The sequence below is a fragment of the Marmota monax genome, unplaced genomic scaffold (assembly GCF_021218885.2).
Source record: "Marmota monax isolate L192 unplaced genomic scaffold, Marmota_monax_Labrador192_F-V1.1 WCK01_AAM20220418_F8-fsc00008, whole genome shotgun sequence".
In the NCBI taxonomy this organism is placed as follows: Eukaryota; Metazoa; Chordata; class Mammalia; order Rodentia; family Sciuridae; genus Marmota; species Marmota monax.
This window is the reverse complement of record NW_026694432.1, coordinates 8,486,491-8,505,692: the sequence shown is the minus strand read 5'-3', so window position 1 is coordinate 8,505,692 and position 19,202 is coordinate 8,486,491. Positions and strand designations below refer to the sequence as shown.

At 48.6% G+C, this 19,202-nt stretch overlaps 1 protein-coding gene across 4 annotated transcripts in view; it reads right to left on the bottom strand.

Annotated features, from left to right (window-relative positions):
- The window catches only part of Hivep3 (HIVEP zinc finger 3), a 490,457-nt gene that overhangs the window by 85,845 nt on the left and 385,410 nt on the right, over positions 1–19,202 (bottom strand). For all 4 annotated transcript variants that reach the window (XM_046468682.2, XM_046468680.2, XM_046468681.2 and 1 more), the window contains one exon: positions 8,712–8,905. The gene's annotated coding sequence lies outside the window, so the exon portion shown is untranslated. The remainder of the gene's footprint in view (positions 1–8,711; positions 8,906–19,202) is intronic.

Here is a 19,202-nt window from a genome sequence, read left to right as displayed (position 1 = left end):
CCGGGTCTAGGACATCACCTTCTGGTGACAGCATAACCTCCTGCAATGGTCTCCACACAGCAGCCAGGGCAGGCCATTCGGACTCCTCCTTGGCCTCTGCCCGAGGCTGTGCTGATCTGCCCTCCCTCCTGTCTGGCCTTCTCTCCCCTGCGCCCCACCTCACCCTCCGGTCACAGTAGCCTCCTGCCTTTCCCAAACAGGACCCTTCCTCCACCCAAACACTCTGCCCAACCACCCACAGTGACAGTCCCTCCCCTCCCTCAGCTCTGAGCTCTGACACCACCCTTCTAGGTCCACCCTGACCATCTGACTTAAAAACCACCACAACTCACCAGCCCTGGAACCCCTGATTCCTTTCCTGGGTGTTATCTCGTCACATATGTTTGTTTTACATATATTTATATTTTTGATAATTCACAAAATAGTGTGTCTATGTGTGTGTGTGTGTGTGTGTGTGTGTGTGTTATGTCTATTTTCCTAGTAGAAGGTAACTCCAAGAGGCAGGTGTCACATTTTATCACTTGGGATGGTGCTTGGTACCTTGTGTCTAAGCAGAACTGAATTTAAGGCTGATTCACTTCTCTGAGGGCAGATGATAGTATGGCAGGGTATCACTGTCACCAGCGTGTGTGTCAGGAGTTGGGACAGAGTGGGACCCACAGAGGGAGAAGCTGGCAGGAGGTCAATAGGGAGGATGTTCAGATGCCATAGTTTTAGAGCCTGATTAGGGGGAATACCCAGACAGCTGGACCTCCGTGTCCCCCTAGCCTAGGCCAAACTGTTCCACAACAGCAAAGTTACACAGCTGGCCACAGAGAGGCCGCTCGGACAAGGCGGCTGGCTGCACTCTCTTTGGGGCACCTTGAACTTGCGAGTCCAGGAATCTCTGGGTTTCAAGCTCTCTGGTGGGTGGCTCGTGGACATGGCTGGGTGGGGCCTTGCCTGAGTCCCTCTGAACATGCTTTGCTCCCCAGGACGACTGTCTGCTGAATGAATGGAGAGGGACAGCGGGGGAGCTGGGTGCTGAGGAGGAGAGGTGGACAAGGTGAGCCCGAGGACATGTGCTCACAGAGCCTGGACAGACACGGGATGGCAGGGCCTGTCCTGACAGGCGGGACAGGCACGTCCAGTTCTCGCCCTCGCCCGCTCAACCTGCACCCTGGCTGGCCTGGAGCACGCGTCTTAGGAAAACAGAAACTCGTGACTTTGGTTTTATTGGGATGGACATTTTTATTTACCCGCGGCATGCTCCCTCTTAGGCTGGCTGGCTTTCTTGTAAAGAAGGGCTAACCTAAGTCCCGCGGCGACCTGCAGCACACGTCTCCTTGCCTCGGTGGGGCCCCCGCACCCTGCTCTGCTCCCGCCTCTCTGAGCCCTTCGCTTTCACTCCAGGTGGGGGTGCTCTGTCCTCGGGCTTTGGTCCTTGATCCTCCGTGTCTCTGCATTTTGTGCTGGGTTTTCTTGGCTGCCCCCAGAGCTGCACATGTGGCCTGCCTGTTCCCTTATTCCTGTCCCGTGTCTCCGGTGGCTGGACACCTTGGCTAGAGTGGGGCCACTGGCCTCTCAAGTCAGCGCGCTTAGCACCAAACTCACTTGCTTTCTCCCTCTGCGTGGGGACCTTCCTTTCTTGAACTTTCAGGATTGCAACCCCAGAGCCACCTCCGGATCCCCTCTCCTTCCCTCATCCTTCCCAGTGCCCCATGCCCTTGCTGCCCACGGCCCCTTCCCTCATCTGTTCAACGATCACCAATCAACCACTGTGCACCAGGCTGTAGGGACCCGGGGCATGCACCAGGCTCAGCCCTCTTCTACCTGTGGCACCACAGGGACCATCCCTGCCAAAGACTGTGAGAGGAAGTCTGTTCCAGAATGAGTTGGCTCCGTATCTGCAACCACAGTGCGTGCTGGCTAAGTCCCCTGCCATGTCTGAGCTTGGGAGTCCTCCTCTGCTCTCCAAGAGGATTATTCATCCCTGCCTCGCCTCTCCCCAGTCTGGAAGGAGAGGCCCGTTCACCTGCTTCCTACAGGTAACATTGATCTGAAAGATATTTATAGGAAGCACAATCTTCTTCTTCCTCCAGACTGTGGCCTCAACCCCTTTTGGCCTCCTGACCTCCAGTCGGGACAGGACCCGAGTCTATATGTTCAGGAAAATATGGAGTCTATATGTTCAGGAAATACCCCAGGTAACTCTGTTTCAGGAAGAGTTGTGGACCATGCTTGGAGAAATTTTGGCAAATTCAGACAAAATCTAAACCCCCTCAGCATCCTACTCATGGACCCTGCCCTCAGGTCTAGGCTCTACCTGTTCAGCAGCCATAGCCAGGCATTTCCCTGCATGGAAAGCCCACCTGCTGGCCCTCTGTCCTGCCCTCAGTGGCCCAAATTCAAATGCCTTCTCTTGTCCATGAAGCTCAGAAACACCAGGCGTCACGGGCATCCCCAACAGACACACGGCCTGTCGTTTCCCGCCTGGGTTGCCGGATGGCTCTTCGCCACTCACACCCCAGCTTCCTCCCCAGACCGTGAACTCCCTGAGGGCTCACTGTGCGCCCTGAGGAACCCCCACAGTGTGCCACTGGGGTTCCGAGAACTGCAGGAGAATCCCTGATGGATGGGAGCCCCCGAGGGTGGAAGTCCAGGCCTGTGCATGATCCAGAGCTGAAACAGAGGGAGGTTCCACAGGACCCCAGAGCAGGGGCTCCTGGTGCTATGGAGGAGGGGCAGGCGGGGACAGGGAGTGGGAGTCTAGGAGGGAACAGCACGTGCACAGGGAGAAAGGAGGAGGAAGAGGCGGGAGCCACGGAAAGCGCTGCACCGGAATGCTGAGCTCAGGGTTCGCATTCCTCCTGCAGGTCAGGGGTGGCAAGAGCAGCCGGTGCCTGTGTTTGCACCTAAGGTCGCTCTGGAACACTGCCATGGCTGTCTTTACAGGTTGTCTATGGCTGCTTTCATGCTGCGACAGCAAAGTCACAAGAGACACTATATAGCTAACAAAGCTTAAAATATTTACTAGGTGGCCATCTAGGGTAAGTCTGCCGGCTCCTGCCCTAGGCTTGGAAGCAAGGGTGGATTTTCAGCAGGGGGCAGCATGGTCTGGGATGAGGAAAGGGCTGGAATATACAAGCTAGGGAAGGGAAAGTGGTTGGAAGCTGGTACAGTTGTCCAGGTAGTAGAGAGATACTGACAATATTGTTACTTTTTATTAAAAGATATATTAAGAGTTGCTATGTGCCCATACTGATCTAAACCCTTGAGACATATTCCTGCATGTAATCTTCTTGATAGAGCTAGAGTTGTTATCCCCCTCTTAGAGCTTTAGCACAGAGAGGTGAAGTACCTTGCCCAAGGCCACACAGCAGAGCCAGACTGCAAACCCAGTAGTTCAAGTCTGAAATGGGGCCTCCACACCAAGCTCAAGGTCTTCAGGGTCGAGCGTGTTTGCTTGTTGACAACTCACTTGGAGCCTCTCTGAGAACTCACAGAACACGAGTCCTCTGAAGGAGAAAGTCTACTCTGCGACGAGCCAGGCAGGAAGTGGGAGGCAGAGTGTGGCTATTTTGGAGAAGCGACATGAAAAACCACGAAACTTCCTACCTGTCCTGTTTTGCTCCCATCTGTCCTTGGGAACAAGGCTGTCCCTCTCTTAGATAAAAAGGTGTTTCTCCCCACACAGTGGCTCTGCCGCTGGTGCTGGGAGAGAGAGCACTAAGCTTAGCGCACATCTGCTATTTTTAAAGGACTACATAAACAAACAGGGCTATGTAAATAAGAAAAAAAGGAGGTTATCCCTTTAAAATCTAAAAATGTCCCTTTTCTATGGGGCGAGCAGCGAAACCTCAGAAAAGACTGGGGCTTTTTTTTTTTTTAATCCCCTTGAGGCCTCCTCCAGCCCAGAGTCACCCAAAGCCACCAGGCCTGGTTCTCCCTCATGGCACCGCTGAGGGGAGGGCAGGGGACCAGGGAGCTGGGACTCCTGGGTTTCACGCCTGGCTCTGTGAGCTTCGCCTCCAACGCCTCACACCTCTGCCCATCTCGGCACCACCTCCCCTGACGCTGGTCCCAATCCAGTCACCTCAACTGCCCAACGCACAGGTCCTCCAGTGAGGCCCCTGGCTCAGCGTGCTAACCCGCCCTGTCCCCTCTGGGGTCTCTCCCTCTCCCCCGACCCACACTTGGGTCTGCTGAATGGCTGCCCAGGTCCTTGGAGTGGCCATTGGAAGAGACTTCTAGGCTCCTGTTTCATGCCCTGTTTCTCTGAGCATGGTCTAGGCTTTCCCATTCTCCTCTGTGCCATTTCTTCCAAGTTGAGAGCTGTAAGTCATCAAAGTAACCAGGGAGCTGAGTTTAGGTCTTGCCAATGGCCAAATACATCACAAGCCGCAGCAGGAGCTCAAGTGGCCTCTGTGTTGCCTGAAATCTTTTCTCACTAGGGACTCCTCCCCACCCCTCCCCAAGCTGTCCAGTGATTCCTGCCAACAGCCTGAGCTCTCCCCTCCCCTCCGCCATCTCTCCCTCTCTCCTCCTCTGCTATCCTGAAGCAATGAAATGTGGTGGTGGTGGGGGGGACTCTCGTACACTGTAGATGGAAACATAAAGTAATACAACCACTATGGAAATACCAATGAAGGTTCCTCAAAAGACCAGGAAGGGAACCACCCATGATCCAACTCCTTGGGATTCATCCAGAAGAACTCAAGTCAGCACACTCTACCAATATCTGCATCCCATGTGCACAGCATAGCAATTCACGATAGCCACGCACGCTATGGACTCAGCCTGGGTGCCCATCAACGGAAAGAAAATGTAGTATATATACACTACGGGCTTTTATTCAGCCCTAAATTACATCATTTGCAGGAGAGTGGATGGGACGAGAGGGCAGCATATTAAGCAAAAGAAATCAGCCTCAGAAAGTCGAGGGTCGTATGTTTTGGGGGAAAAAAGGGATCTTATGAAAATGGAAGGGAGATCAACAGGGTAAAGGAAAGGGGTTAGGGGAGAGAGGAAGGGAAGGCAAGGGGGGGGGACACTGAGGAATGAAATTAATTAAATTACATTATAAATATGCCACAGTGAAACCCACTATTATGTGTGATTATTATGCACCAATAAAAAACTAAAGAAGTCTTCATTAAAAAAAAACAACCCCCAATATTTGCTGAAGGGAAGTTTTCAAATTGTGTTCCATGGAGCTATTTCAGAAGTTCTTCAGTTGATACATGAGAATTTTACCCTAAAAATATAGTCTGACTCCTATTAACACGGTAACAGAAAACGGACCTGCATATCCAAACGCGTTCCATGGTCCGCTGTAGCCCATTGCATGTAGCCAGCCGGCGGACGCTGCCGGAGTAAGGGCAGACCCTGCACTAAGGTCTGGGTAGATCTTGAACTTCAGGGTTGAAATGGGTCTTCAGAAAGATAAACTGGGTTTCAGCTTTTTACTGGGCATCTTTGTGCTGTTGAAATTCAGGACTACGTCTGCTTGCGTTAAAACACACAAGCAAGAATACACTGAAGTGTTCAATGATAAGAGAATGTATTTCAAGGATTCTCACACAGGTGTCATAGATGATTCTGGGGCTTCCTGTCTGCTTTCTGATTGTAATAAGAAGGGATTCAAGCAATTGTTGGAGACAGTCAGTGGTGCACACCAGAACTCTCTTCTACCCCTCCCTGGATACCTGGATGATATGTAGTGAAGACCACCTTGTAGCTAAAAGGTATGCGGTTGAAAATTCACAGTGGTATTGATGTGACTTAGAATTCCTTAACACTGTGCAGCCAAGCCAAGCAAAACAAGAGAGAGAAGAGGAACACTGGATGTTGTGGCTAGTAGAGTAATACAATGGTTATCTAGGACACAGGTCAGCAAATTTTATCTGTAAAAGGCCAAATAGCAAATAGTTCTTGCTACAAGGGACAGACAATCTCAAGCAGCCATGGATAACATATAAATGAATGTGTTCCAATAAAACTTTATTTACAAAATCAGGTGGCAGTCTGGATTTGGTCCACAAAGCAGTTTGTGGATTCATATTTCAATGTTTTTATGTATCAGAGTTATTATACCATGAATATATTGTCATAATAAGTACATGAGAAAGATTTGAACTTAAAGAATAGTTGAATATTAATACTCTGCCACATTAACTTGTTTTATACATTGACATTCCAGGCAAGATCTGACTTTTAAAAAATGGCTTCTCAGACAACAAAAGCTTGAAGACTACTAGCAGAGATGTTGGCTGCTAAGAAAAATGCTTCCATGTCTATTTTTGAATTACCTTTGTCCTCTAGTCACTCAATCAGAAGTCACATTTATTCTGGAGAAAGCCCCAGTTCAGGTACCTTCTGAACAGGGGCAGTGTCCCCATGTCCTCCTACCCTCGGTTGACAGGGAACACAGCGGTCCCTAGGCCTTGGGTGGTGATGATGGATCTCTCCCTTCCCAGTAGTACACCTGCTGGCCTGGGCCAGCACCCTGCACCTCCACAGACGGGCCAGTGGGCAGCCATAGCCCACGATCACCTGGGTCCCCCAGCAGTACGGAGTCAGCACCCCATTAATCATGGCTGCTTTCTTCCCCAGGAAGAGCACGGGAAGGAGTGGGGGTCAGATTTCTAGCTGGAACTGACAGCTCATTTCCTGCTCCTCCACAGATGCCCCCTGCAGCTGGCAGAGCCCAAGTAGACAAACCAGAGTTGGGGTGAAGTAGGGGAGAGCAAGTGCCTGGTCTGGGGAGGACCCCTGAGGGCAGTTCCCCCAGAGTTATGCCTGCATCCTTCCGAGGATGCTGCTGAGGAGTAATGCAGACCCTGCCCTGAGACTGTCAGGAGAGGAGCCCACAGAGTTCACTGTGATGGACACAGAAGGAGACAAACAAATTGAAGTACAAGGAAAGGAAAAGTACGTAATGCCAAGGGACTGTTCATTATGGGCTATTCCTACTAAAATGTAGATATGACTAGGGGAGGGCCATCTTTGAATTACAGCTGCCTTTCTTCAGGAAGAATCTGGTGGAGGAAAAAAGTATTGGGTCTTATGTAGCCAGAGGTTCTGCTCCTTGTAGCTGTGTGACTGTCTTTCAAGTACTGATCATCTCTGTGCTGTTTCTTAATCTGTACACAAGGAGCAACAGGACCCACCTCCCTAGGTTCTCTGCAGGACTCAGACTCATCTGTAAAGTGCCAGGCCCTGTGGGCAGCAAGGGCTGATCCCTCGACTTCACCTGCCCTGGGACCAGGTGGTAGAGCATAGCAGATGTGTCACAGGAAGAATGGTGGCCTGCCTGTCTGCACCGGTGTTAGATGGTGGTGGGAAAGTGGGGAGTCCTTGCTACATGTCTGGTCCTGTCCCATGGGCCTTACCTGCACGTCGCCCCTGTGGGCCACTGCCACTGCTAGCCTCACTTTTTAAGTAAGAAAGTTGAGACACAAAGAGGAGCACCTGCACCAATAAATACTGTACAAACTGTCAGAGCTGGGATTTGAACTTGGAGAGAGGCTGTACTATCAAGCACCAAAACGGGGCTCAAATGCCCAATTCTTCCTAGGGATCCAGGGGATGCTTGCTCTCTACCTCTGTGGGAGAACTCTGATCAAGGCCTGGGTCTGCTGGGTCCAGGTGTGCTGCAGAGAGTGGGCAGAAGCCCAGGTCCTGGTCCTACTCCACAGTCCACGCAGCCACAGAGATGCCACCTCTGAGGCACCTGAGGCCCCGGCCCCTATGCATAGTGAGAAGATTTCTGCTCTCAAGGGACAGGATGAGTCACTGTTCACAGCCAGTCAGGTTGGGAAATTCCCCTTGGACCACACAGCTATGCCCACAGACCCAAGCATAGACCAGGAGGGACATCTCCAGAGCCTCTGGAAGAATCTCCAAGTTTCCAACTTTAGCTACACAAGAATCCAAAGGCAGATTCTTGCAGCCCAAGCCCCTGAAGTCTGAGGGCATGGGTGTCTGGGGGATTCACTCTGCCCTATTTTCTTCTTTTTTTAAAAAAATTAGTTCCCCAGGTAATTCTAATGCATTCCACACCAAACACCCAAGGACTTGATCCTGACCCCAAAAGCTTTTTAATACCGTACACCTAACCAGAATCACAGCCTGACCACACCACCTATCTGAGGCACTAAATATATATTTAACTATATATATTCCCAGGCCAATCCAAGTTAGATCTTTGGAGCTGGGGCCCAGGTACTGGAATTTCTGGAACTCTCCATGTGATGTTGACACATGGCTAGGATTGAGGACCACTACTAATGACCTTCCAATTCTTCCAACAGTGGGGTCTGGGGAGCTGATCTCCTGCCTTCAGGGGATACTGACCTCCTCTGACTGGGCAGTGGGTGGGTGGGGGAGGGCAGGAGAGGAAGAGGCTCTGGAAAGCAGGTGTTGGACAGAGGCATGGGCAGGCCTGGATCCATGAGAGGCTTTGTTGTGTCCAGGCAAAGGATGAAGGCTGTTGAACTGGGGGCAACAGGACAGCAGTTTGGGGAGACAACATGGAGAAGTGGCAGGATTGGCACCTGAGGGCTCACCCTCTTGAACAAGCAGTTCTGAGAGCTCCCAGAGCTCCCCAGAGGCACAAGGGAGGCAATGATAATCACAGCAGTAACAAACATTTTAAGAAGAATGAAAGCAAGCTCATGCTTCATCAAAATGGCGCCCAGCAAGCACCTCCAGGCATTGCTGTCTCCTACCTGTGCTGAAGGCACCACTTCCGGTGACCAAAACTAAAACGCTGTTCTCTTTGGAAACCAGCATTCATGTCCACGTTGCTGCGGCCTCCTCTTACACACCACTCTGCCCTCTGGAGGGGAGAGCTTGCCTGGCCAGGATCTCTTGAGGCTGCTCCATGAACTACTTCCAGGCTGCTGGGTTTGTGTCTCGAATCCTGCAGGAGGTGGTTGAAAGCCATGGTCAAAGAGTTTTCTTGGTCAACTTCTTTAGACACAGAACAATTTCTGCCTGGTACCAGGAGACCCAAGTCCCCAACTCCTCCCAAGCTGCTCTTCTTGGTGCAGGGCCTGACCCCCGTGTTTGGTGTAGTGGCTCTGGAACCTGCCATGTGCTACCTGTACCCAATACTCAATTTCTCTGAGCCTTATTCTTTGCCTTTATTTTGGGTGGGAAACTTCACAAGTTTCAGTCCCCCTGGTGTTCAGTTCTGCATACACCCCAGGATCATGATGTTTAGGTTCTGTTCTAGGGCACAGTAGATCTTCAAATGGGGAGATTATCTAAGCCTGAGCTAAGCAGGAAAGCCCTTTAAAAGAAGAGTCTTTTCTGACTAGTTAAGAAGAGAAAACCAGAGAGATTAGAATCATTAGGATTCAATGTGCCCTTGCTGATTTGAAGATAAAGGGGCCATAGAGGAATGACCTGGAAGCAGCTTCTGGAAGCCGAGTGCAACCACTCCACCAACAACCAGCAGCCGCAGTACCTCAGTCCTACAACCACAGGGAACTGAGTTATGCCAACAACAGGAATGAGCTTGGAAAAGCAGAATCTTCTCCAGAACCTCCAGCTGAGACCTTAGCCCATGGAGACCTCCGTGTCAGCCCTGAGCAGAATCCAGCCCTTCTGTAAAGACTCCTGACCTAGAAACCGAGCCAATGAATGCATCTGGTGGGAAGCCACTAAATTAGAGGTAATTTGTTACACAGCAAGAGAACACTAACCTGGCCCATGAAACTGACTCAAATTTGGGCATTGGTGAGGATTAGCTATAATCATGGATGCAAGACCAAATTGTATTCCTCGAGTCACCAAACAAAACAGAATGATCAGGACCAGCAGAAGCCTGGGTCAGGGAAGGAGCTCAATGATTACTGAATAAATAAGCCTAGGCGTGAGCATCAGATTTCAATAATCAACCTGGCAGGCTATTTTAAGGACCAAGTGAGAAAATACAGAGGAACGTGCTTCCTAAAGCTGGAATCGTTTTAGTCGACTATGGCATGGCATGTCCCCTCTGTGCTGTGCTCTTTGGGCTCTGCTCACTGTGTCTGCTCTAGGCAGTGTGGCATGATGGCTGGAATGTGGTTTCTAGGGCCAGGATACCTGGGTTCAAGTCCCAATCCTTCTACATACGACCTCTCCAACTTTGGTAAGTTGCTGTGCCTGAAAAGGAGGCTAAGACCAACAGGTGCCTCCCAGGGTTTTAATGACCTCACGTAAATGACCCAGAACAATGCCTGGCACTTGAGACACCCTGCACAATTGCCATGCGCTTTGTCCCAGAGTGGAACTCAACCCTCTGGGCCTGGAGTAACCTGCACACAGGCCTGGGACATTGCATTAACCTAGTCTTCAAATAGTTAGTGCTTGGCAACCACTTTTCACTATTGATTCCTACAGGATATACAGGTCACCCAAGTCCCTCTGCTGTCCCCTCCCCTCCATACCTGCCGCTACCAAATCCAGGCAGTCCTGCCCCAGGCCCAAAGGTAGCAGGGCGCCACCTCACAGGGGTGAGGCTGGACTTGCTTCCTGGCTCCCATCTATCGTTTCCCGAGTCTGGCAGCCCCTCACCCAAACTTCACAACTCCATGGTTTTCCATCATTTCCGAGTCTGACCTTATGCCCTCTAATAGGTTGCAATTATTAATAAAATGTTCTATTTCTCCCACTGATTTCTCAGAACACACTGTTCCACAAACAATCCACAATTTCCTACCTCTGAGTCTTTTGCTCAGGCAATTTCTTCTTCCCAGAATGTACTCCCTTCCCCCACAACTATGTCTACCTGACCAAATCGTGCCCATCCTCCCTCACATGGTTCAACCAGCTCCCACAAAACGGGACGTGAGTCCTGCCTTCCAGCACACCCAAAGCACATTTGTTGTGGCTCTCTTAAGGTAAATAACGGCGTTCAGTATGCGCAGAGACAACCTGGAAGCCCTTTTAGAATTAACGAAGCTCAGGCAGGGGCAGTGTGACTCTATCCCCAACCCCTAACAGGTGTTTTACACACAGCAACTGTATGGCGTCTCTTTAGACCCCAATGCAGCACATTTAACAGATGTGCATTCAGTGCCTAAGCTGGTTCAGGTGGGTGGTAGGTACCAAAGATAAAAGATAGCCTCGGTTTAGTCCCTTAAGGGGATCATGGTGAAGCAGTTGATTCTGATGGTGTCTGAATGTGTGAAATAGGGAGAGAGATGGAAAGAGAGAGGGAAGGAGGATATTTCAAACAGAGAACCCTCAAGTGGCTGGAATATTGGAGAAATTGCCTGATGTCCCAGTGGCTGGAGGGAAGGGTGGCCACAGCTGCTGAGGGAGGAGTCAGCAGGGGCCAGAGCCCAAGGTTTACTGGAGGAGGAGCCAGACTTGGTCTTACCCATGGAGTGAGGTCATGGGATCATTTTAATCAATGAGGTCATGTGGTGGGGATGAGGGGTGTGTCTCTGGAGGGGGTGGGATGGGATGGAAGCTGGGAGACTTCTTTCTGTGGGATCCCTGGGAATGAGGCCAGCATGACTGTTCACTGACAGCACTGGTCCCCTTATTAGCAACCGGTCAGAGAGCTGCCGAGCCATACCAGTATCCAGGCTACCTGCAAATGCCATACACATGTGAGGTTCTAAATGGCCAACTAAGTCCATCCATCTACCTCGTCTCCCCCAAACACGACTGACATAAAAAGAGAAATATGCAAATCAGAAGAGATCTGTAGTAGCACCAGCTGGCCAGGAAGCCTGAGGAGTGGGAGTGTCATCGGAGCCATGCTGGCCTCACCTGGGTGGCCTGGGCAGGGAGACACACTCAGAGCAAAGGGACTGAAATCCAAGCATATAAGAATGCTCTAGGCTTCCAAAGAGACCCATGTGGAGAGGGGGAAGTCATGGGGAACTGAGAATTCCTCCCTGTACCCTTTGTGACCTTCAGTTACGTGGCTTTACTATTCTGGGAGCCGCTGGCCATGCAGATGGCTTGTCTGTTCATTACAGAAATTCCTGAAGGCTCTACCCACTCTTCATCAACATTCTGTGTCCAGAAATTCTTTGAATCCCTTGCCTCAAACTCCTCGCCTCTCTGGTTCCCCTCCTCTTGGACTACGGTGCTCCAGGCCTTACACAGCCTCCTCGGGCTCCCACACCCGCATCTTCATCTAAAGGAAACCTCCAGTCCTTGGTGCAGACACCTTGCCTCCCCCATCCACATGTGCCTGGGCTCTGTGGAGGTGGCATTCTCCCTCCTAGGCAAGTGGCGAACTCAGCCTGGATACTATCAGGAGAGCTGGCGTCCAACAATCCCTACAAAAGATGTTGAGAACCAGGTAACGTCGGACTGATTCCGCCTCACTGATGGCTAGAGCACTACAGGGCCAAGATGTCAGATCTTGAGGGAAAAGGGTTAAAGCCCTGAGATCCATGAGTCAGCCAGGTCTCAAAGTGAAAGAGAGAAGGGCTAAAATAGGATGTCACCCACTTACCTATTCTCAAAGAAATTACTCGAGGAATTACTCCAACAAAATAAAAACTATACCAGAATAAGTCATATGAGAAAGGGCAAGAAGGCCTACCCAAGAAACAGGGATGATAAAAGCAGAACAAGTACAGCTATATCTACACAGACATCCTTAATGCTGGGTTCATCTTATTGGGAATTAGATACCATTGAATTCTTAACATGAATAGAGAAATATCTTTAACTTAAGGACAACCATTTCTAGAAGAAAAATAAAATACAGACCTTTTAAGCCACTGTATGTGTGAGAGAAGGGAGGAACAAAGAAAATCCAATTAATTTAGCAAGAGTTAGGGAAGGAAAAATTAAACAGGAGAAAAAAAGTACAATAAGTTAGAGACATAAGATGACAATAGTAAGAGCAAACATATTAATCAATTTAATAACATGAATAAATTCAATTATCTTATTGGGTAAAAAAAAAAGAAATCTAGCCATATGCTAGATTTGTAAGTAATAAACATAAAACAAATTGATGAAGGAAGGTTGAAATCAAAGAAATGGAAAAAAATACTTAACCGGCAAAATGGTAACAAAAAGAATGTAGGGAAGTCAATATGAGTCTCAGACAAAATGCAAAAATATTAAATAAAGTGGGACACTTTATATTGCTCAAGGGCCTACAGGAAGACACAAAATCATGAAACTTTACTCGGTCTGAGCAACAGGACCACAAAATAGATGAAACAATACATTCTTAAAACCACAAGGAGTAAAGGTAGAAAATAAAGACGGCTTTGGGGATTATGAATCAGTTTTGATGGGACAAGTTGCCTCCAAAGAAGAATAGGGAAGATCTGAAGATGTGATTAGTAGGTTTAACTTCCTACACATTCCAGAAACAGATAAAATTCCTTTCCCTCAAATGCCCCATATCACACTGCAAGAAAGTCTCCTATCTAAAGTGTCTAAATTGTACAGATCCCGGCTGTAGTTCTCAATGAAATAATATCTGAAGTGAACAAATAAAATAAAAAAAAACACGAAAATAAAAAAAAGTAACTTTGCATGTGCCAATTTTAAACTGCTTTTCTAAATAACTTTTGAGTCAAAGAGGACCAGAAAATAAACAAACAAACAAAAAACTGTGTGTGTGTGTGTGTGTGTGTGTGTGTGTGTGTGTGTGTTAGTTACTGGGGATTCAACCCAGAGGCACTTTGAGTTATATCCCCATCCCTTTTATTTTATTTATATTTTGAGACAGGATCTTGCTAAGTTGCAGAGGTTGGCCTCAAACTTGTAATCCTCCCACCTCAGCCTCCTGAGTCACTGGGGTTACAGCCATGCCCCACCAAGTCCCACTGAGAGCCCTACTTTTTGAAATCTATGATATGTAATCAAAACTGCACTGAGGAACATATAAACCTTAAATTCGTTTATGACAAAAGAAGAAAGACTAAAACTCAATGAATTAAGAAGTTTACCTAAGAAGCTGAAAAAGAATCATATAAATGAAAATAGCCTAGAAGAAATACATGAATAAAGTTGAAAACAAAGGTAAACGAATGGGAATGATAGCAGCCACAGCAACAGAAACAAAGAACAGACTGGTCCTCGGAAAAGAACAGTACGGGCAAACTGTTGGCAAATCTGACTAGCAGTAAAGGGCAAATCACAAGAATCACTCAGGAAGGCAACGCGAACACATATATGAAACTATTTCAAGAGAACTGGAATATAACGTGATGTCCATGACTTTGAAAATTGATGATTTTCAAGAAAACTATAAAACCAAAGGAGAGGAAAAAAGTTACAACTATAGAAGAAAGAGGCTACCAAAGAGGGGATTTCAAATCAGCAAAGCAAAGAACTAGAACAACTGCTGTCTACTCAGTGGACACCTACTAAGTGGCTGCTGTGTGCCAGGCACTGTTCTGACATTGAGGGTTCAGCAGTGGGCAAACAGAGGTCATTGCCCTTACAGAGCTGAACGTCCAGCCAGGAGAGAAGCACAGTAAAACAGGTAAAATAAATGGCAAGGCACAAGGTGGTAAGTGCCACGAAGAAAATCAGACAGCAAAATGGAATTCCGAGTGAGGGAGGGTGGGCGGAGGAGGGGGTCCACGCACCACGTACACACGGGCATTTATGTGGATTAAAAGTATAAGCAATATCCAAGAAACTCCATGAGAAAGGCCGGCACCATGAGAATGCTTGCATAGTGTAATATTAGGAAATGACCTAAGGATTTAAGGACCTAAGCCTGAACTGGACCCCAGCGCTATTAAAAGAAAGATGAATATATTTGAATAGGTAAAGCTATAACAAAAGACCATGTAACAAAAGATTCCCTCGATGGTTAAAAAGCAAATGACAGACGGGGTAAAAATATTTGGAGTTTTCTGAATTCTTAAGAGTAGGTTAAATTCCTAAAATTCTAGAAATATAAGGACTTAACCCTCTATTATTCATTCCATCAAAGTAACTCTTTGTCAGACGTATTTCTTGTGTGTGTGTGGTGGCATGCTGGATAATAAAATTGGTATTGCGATATTTTGCAACACATATAAAAAAGGATCAATATACATAATATATAATAAGTACCAACAAAACAGTAAGACATTTAGCCAATAAAATGGAGAGAGAAAATGAAAGATCATTATTGAAGGAATAAAAATGTCTAATAAAGATATGAACATTTGCAGGTCTCATTAATCATTAAAGGCATATATTAAAAGTCAGTATTATTTTTTTCCCAACTGGTTAGCAAAGAGGAAAATGATTGACACTTTCACAGGTTGGAGAGGCCTGGCCAAAAAACATTGCCGGTATGGTGGAGATTAGGAGAACATTTTTACATATCTACCAAAATTTACAGTTTCACAAGTACACACCACACACCAACCTAAACAAGCATCCACACAAATGCACATGTGATTGCTACCGCAGTATTTTTAACAGTAATGACAGAAACGGCCCCAATGTCCATCGGCAGGAATTTGGCTTAATAAGTTATGATGATAAGTCCACTCAGTGGAGTAGTCGTGGGACACTAGTTTTCTTAATGGAAGATACACATATATTCCTATTGATAATAAAAATTAATTGTGACTTTTCCTCCATGTATTCCCATTTTTCACATGAGTGTTAGAGAGGCTCAGAGCCCTGGCCAGGTGGTGAGTCTCAGTCCGTCTGATCCTGTACTCTGTGGCTGCATACACTTCCTCTCAGTGGGATGGCTAAGGTCCAATCTCTCTCTCTCTCTCTCTCTCTCTCTCTCTCTCTCTCTCTCTCTCTCTCTCTCTCTCTCTCACACACACACACACACACACACACACATCTCCACACAAGGGAATGCTGGAACTGTCCTGGAGGATAAATACCCAGTTGTCACCTTGCCCTAGGGTGGGACTGTGGCATGGGTGAGATTTAGAAGATGCGTTTTCTTTTGTATACATTTCTATTTTGCTACTTAAAAACAAACAAAAACCCAGCCAATATACAAGTTTCACTTTTACTATTTAAAGCTGGGAAGCTGAGGTAGGAGGATCGTGAGTTCAAAGCCAGCCTCAGCAACAGTGAGGCATGCTAAGCAACATAGTAAGACCCTGTCTCTAAATAAAATATTTTTTAAAAAGGGCTGGGGATGTGGCTCAGTGGTTGAGTGCCTTTGAGTTCAATCCTCAGTACCCCTCCAAAGAAAAAATGATCACAAATTCAGAATGGTGGTTGTCCAGGCCTGGCAGGGGGAGTGAGGAGGGATGGGTTAGTTGCTGGTTTCTCTTTTGCAAGATGAGAAGAGCTCCAGAGAGGGATGGTGGAGATGTTTGCACAAGTTTATGAACATACTTAATCTCATGGAACTGTAAGCTTAAAAATTGGTGAAGATGGTGAATTTGATGTTACAAGTATTTTACTATAATAAAAAAAAATTTAAAGATCTTCTGTTTAGAAAACAGTTGAACAGGGAAGGGCTAGTGAGAGAAGAGGGTAGGGTCCAGTCAGGACAAGAAGGACCAGGGTCAGCTCCTCTGCAGTCTCCACCTAAAGCCCGATGGAGAAGGCCTGTGCTCTCCACTCCCCACCCTCCCATAGAACCAAAGCCTCGCAGCATGGCCTCTGCTGGTGAGTGGAGGGAGACCCATTTCCCGGAGCCCTGAGCACTGGGCTTGGCCTCACTGCAGCTGATAAATGGTGAAGGACGACCCCAGATGTCTGGCAGGGGCCAGCTGCAGTGGGTCACAACATGGTTGGTTTCCAAGAGCTGGAGAGGGGCCAGGATGCTCTGGGCCGTGTGCTGGGCTTTAGACCATGAGCCCAGAGAGGTGGGGAAGGCTGGCTCTGAGGACCCAGCTGCCCTCCTGACTTCTGGTGGCCCCTCCATTCTGAATGAGACATCTGCAGACAGAGCCAGCACACAGGAAAGCTGGATTTGCTCTGCCTGGGACAGGGATTCGTGGGATGAAGGTTTCTATTTTCACACTTCTTCCTGCTGTTGTGGACTGTGGATCAATATGAAAATATAAAAAGTCAAGACACAGGGACACACATAGCAGAGTCACATGGAATCATCCTACTGGTCATGCCACTGAAGATTGGGAGGGGAAACAGAAAGAACTATTGATGTGCCTCATTTGTCCAATGCCCCAGAAATAGCCTGGGACACCCCTGAGAGTCCGCCCTGACATCATCTGCAGAAATTAGGTCTAGACCCTGGGTTTATCCATTAATAGCTGGTGACCTCAGCTGAATTACTTAACCTCTCTGAGCCTCACTTGTTTCATGAGTCAGAAGTGAAGCACCTCATTTCTACCTGGGTTTGTCACGAGGATCAGATGCAACAAAGCATGTGTGAGATTGGCACAGGCCCAGAATACAAGAGGTGCTCAATAAATGCCAGTGCCCTTTCGTGGATTAGGGTAGGAGAACTTCCAAATCTCCTTCCCACAGTCCATTTCTCCTCCTCTGGTTCCATTTTGGGGTTGGGTCGGCTCTTCAAGGTTCCCACCTTCTTCCCTCTGGTCAGGGTCACAGCTGTTCCTTTCCTGGGCTCTTGGCCTTTGCTTCAGAAGCCTGTGCTGTAGTCTGAGAATTCGGTCACATGCATCTAGCCACCCAGAGGCCATTTAGGACCTTCTTGGTCCCTGGTGGAGTTCTTCAGAGAGGCTTCTCACCCACATGGTGGCTGACTTGTGGATCCTGGAGGTGTCCCCACAAGAATGAACAGAGCGCCACAACAGAACAAGGTCCGAGTCACTGAAAAGGCCAAGGCGTGCCTGCAGAGCGACCCAGGGGCGGCCCTCGGGAGAGGCAGGGGAAACAGGATGGCGATGCACTTCCATTTGCATTGAGAACAGAAAAAGAGGAAGTTGGAGCCCAAGTGACTGCAGTGATAGGCAGGAAAACCCATTCCACAAACTGGGCATTGGGACCAGCAGGGGAAAGATGGCTGCTCTCCAAGCTGAGCAGGGCAAGGCGGGAAAGGTGCTGGTGGTGTGAGGTGGGCACAGCCTCAGAGTCTAGGAGACAGGCGGGCAGGGGACATGCCAGAGCTGCACCTGGAGGCCCAGGTGCTCAGAGAGAAGGTGGGGGGTCATTTCTTGCCACACCAGGCCATGCCTCTAGGGGGCCCTCTCTCAGTGAAACTGAGTACTCACCACAAGGGCACAGGGGACAGCTTCTCCCCTCCCTGGGTACAACAGAAAGCCCACTGGATGGTCTACATCCAGCCCACATCCAGCTGGCAGCGAGTAACTTCCATAAGACATTCACCAGCACAGTGCAGGCTGGGTCTCGTAGCTCTGGTAGGAATATGGACAAGAACCTTTCCCCAAGGAGCCCCCCACCTGAGCTGCTTCCCCATGAAGACTTCTGACATCTTCCCGGTTTGTGGAGGCTAAAGCCAAGAGCAGGGATGGAACCTAGCACTGTTTAGTGCCTGCCATGTGCCGACACTGTCCTTAGGGTGTCAACATCATATTAATCCTGCAAGCAGGCTCCTCATCACCATCTGACAGCTGAGAAAACTGAGGCCGTGAACAGAGAGGGCTGTGGACAGCCTTCCATGGCAGAGTCCAACACTTTGTGTTACCTAAAACTGGATGCCACTGAGTGGCCTGGGGAAGTCATTGAACACCTTGGACTCAGTTTCCTCACCTCTAAAATGGGAGCAATAGCACCCCCCCACCCCCGCCGCCAGTGTAAGAAGTAACTAATGCAGAGCTGACTTTCCAGAAACTTCTCTCTCTTGCTCTTCAGTTATTTCTGGTCTTTTAGTTTTACTTATACCTATAAGGATTTTGTCTTCTAAAATAAGGTGTCAGATCCCATTACGAGAACACTGCAACCTATTCGCAGGGAGGAAAAGAAAAGAAAAGGTTCCTGGAGGTTCAGAGATAGTAGTGAATACAAAGAAAAGAAAAGCAAGTTGAGATCTGGAGAGACCCCAGCCACAGGACCTCAACCACTGGGCCGCAGTTGGGATGTGCTAGTAAATGCCTGCTGAGAAGATTGCAAAATAGGGTGTGTGTTTTTGGAGGGGGAGTTGCTTTCTGTGCCCACAACAGCTGCCCTCATTGCTCAGAGGGGAAGCCTGGGGACATGGGCCCTTTGGAATCCCTGCCCAGCTTCTGGCTCAAAATCCAACCTGCCCCACTCTTGCCAGTTACCCGCCTTTCCCCAACCCCACCACCACCGATTCAAAGTTTCACCAGACACAAAGGCCACGCCAAAGGAAACTGCTGGCTCCAGAGCCCGCTCAGCCCACTGAGGCTCTGTCT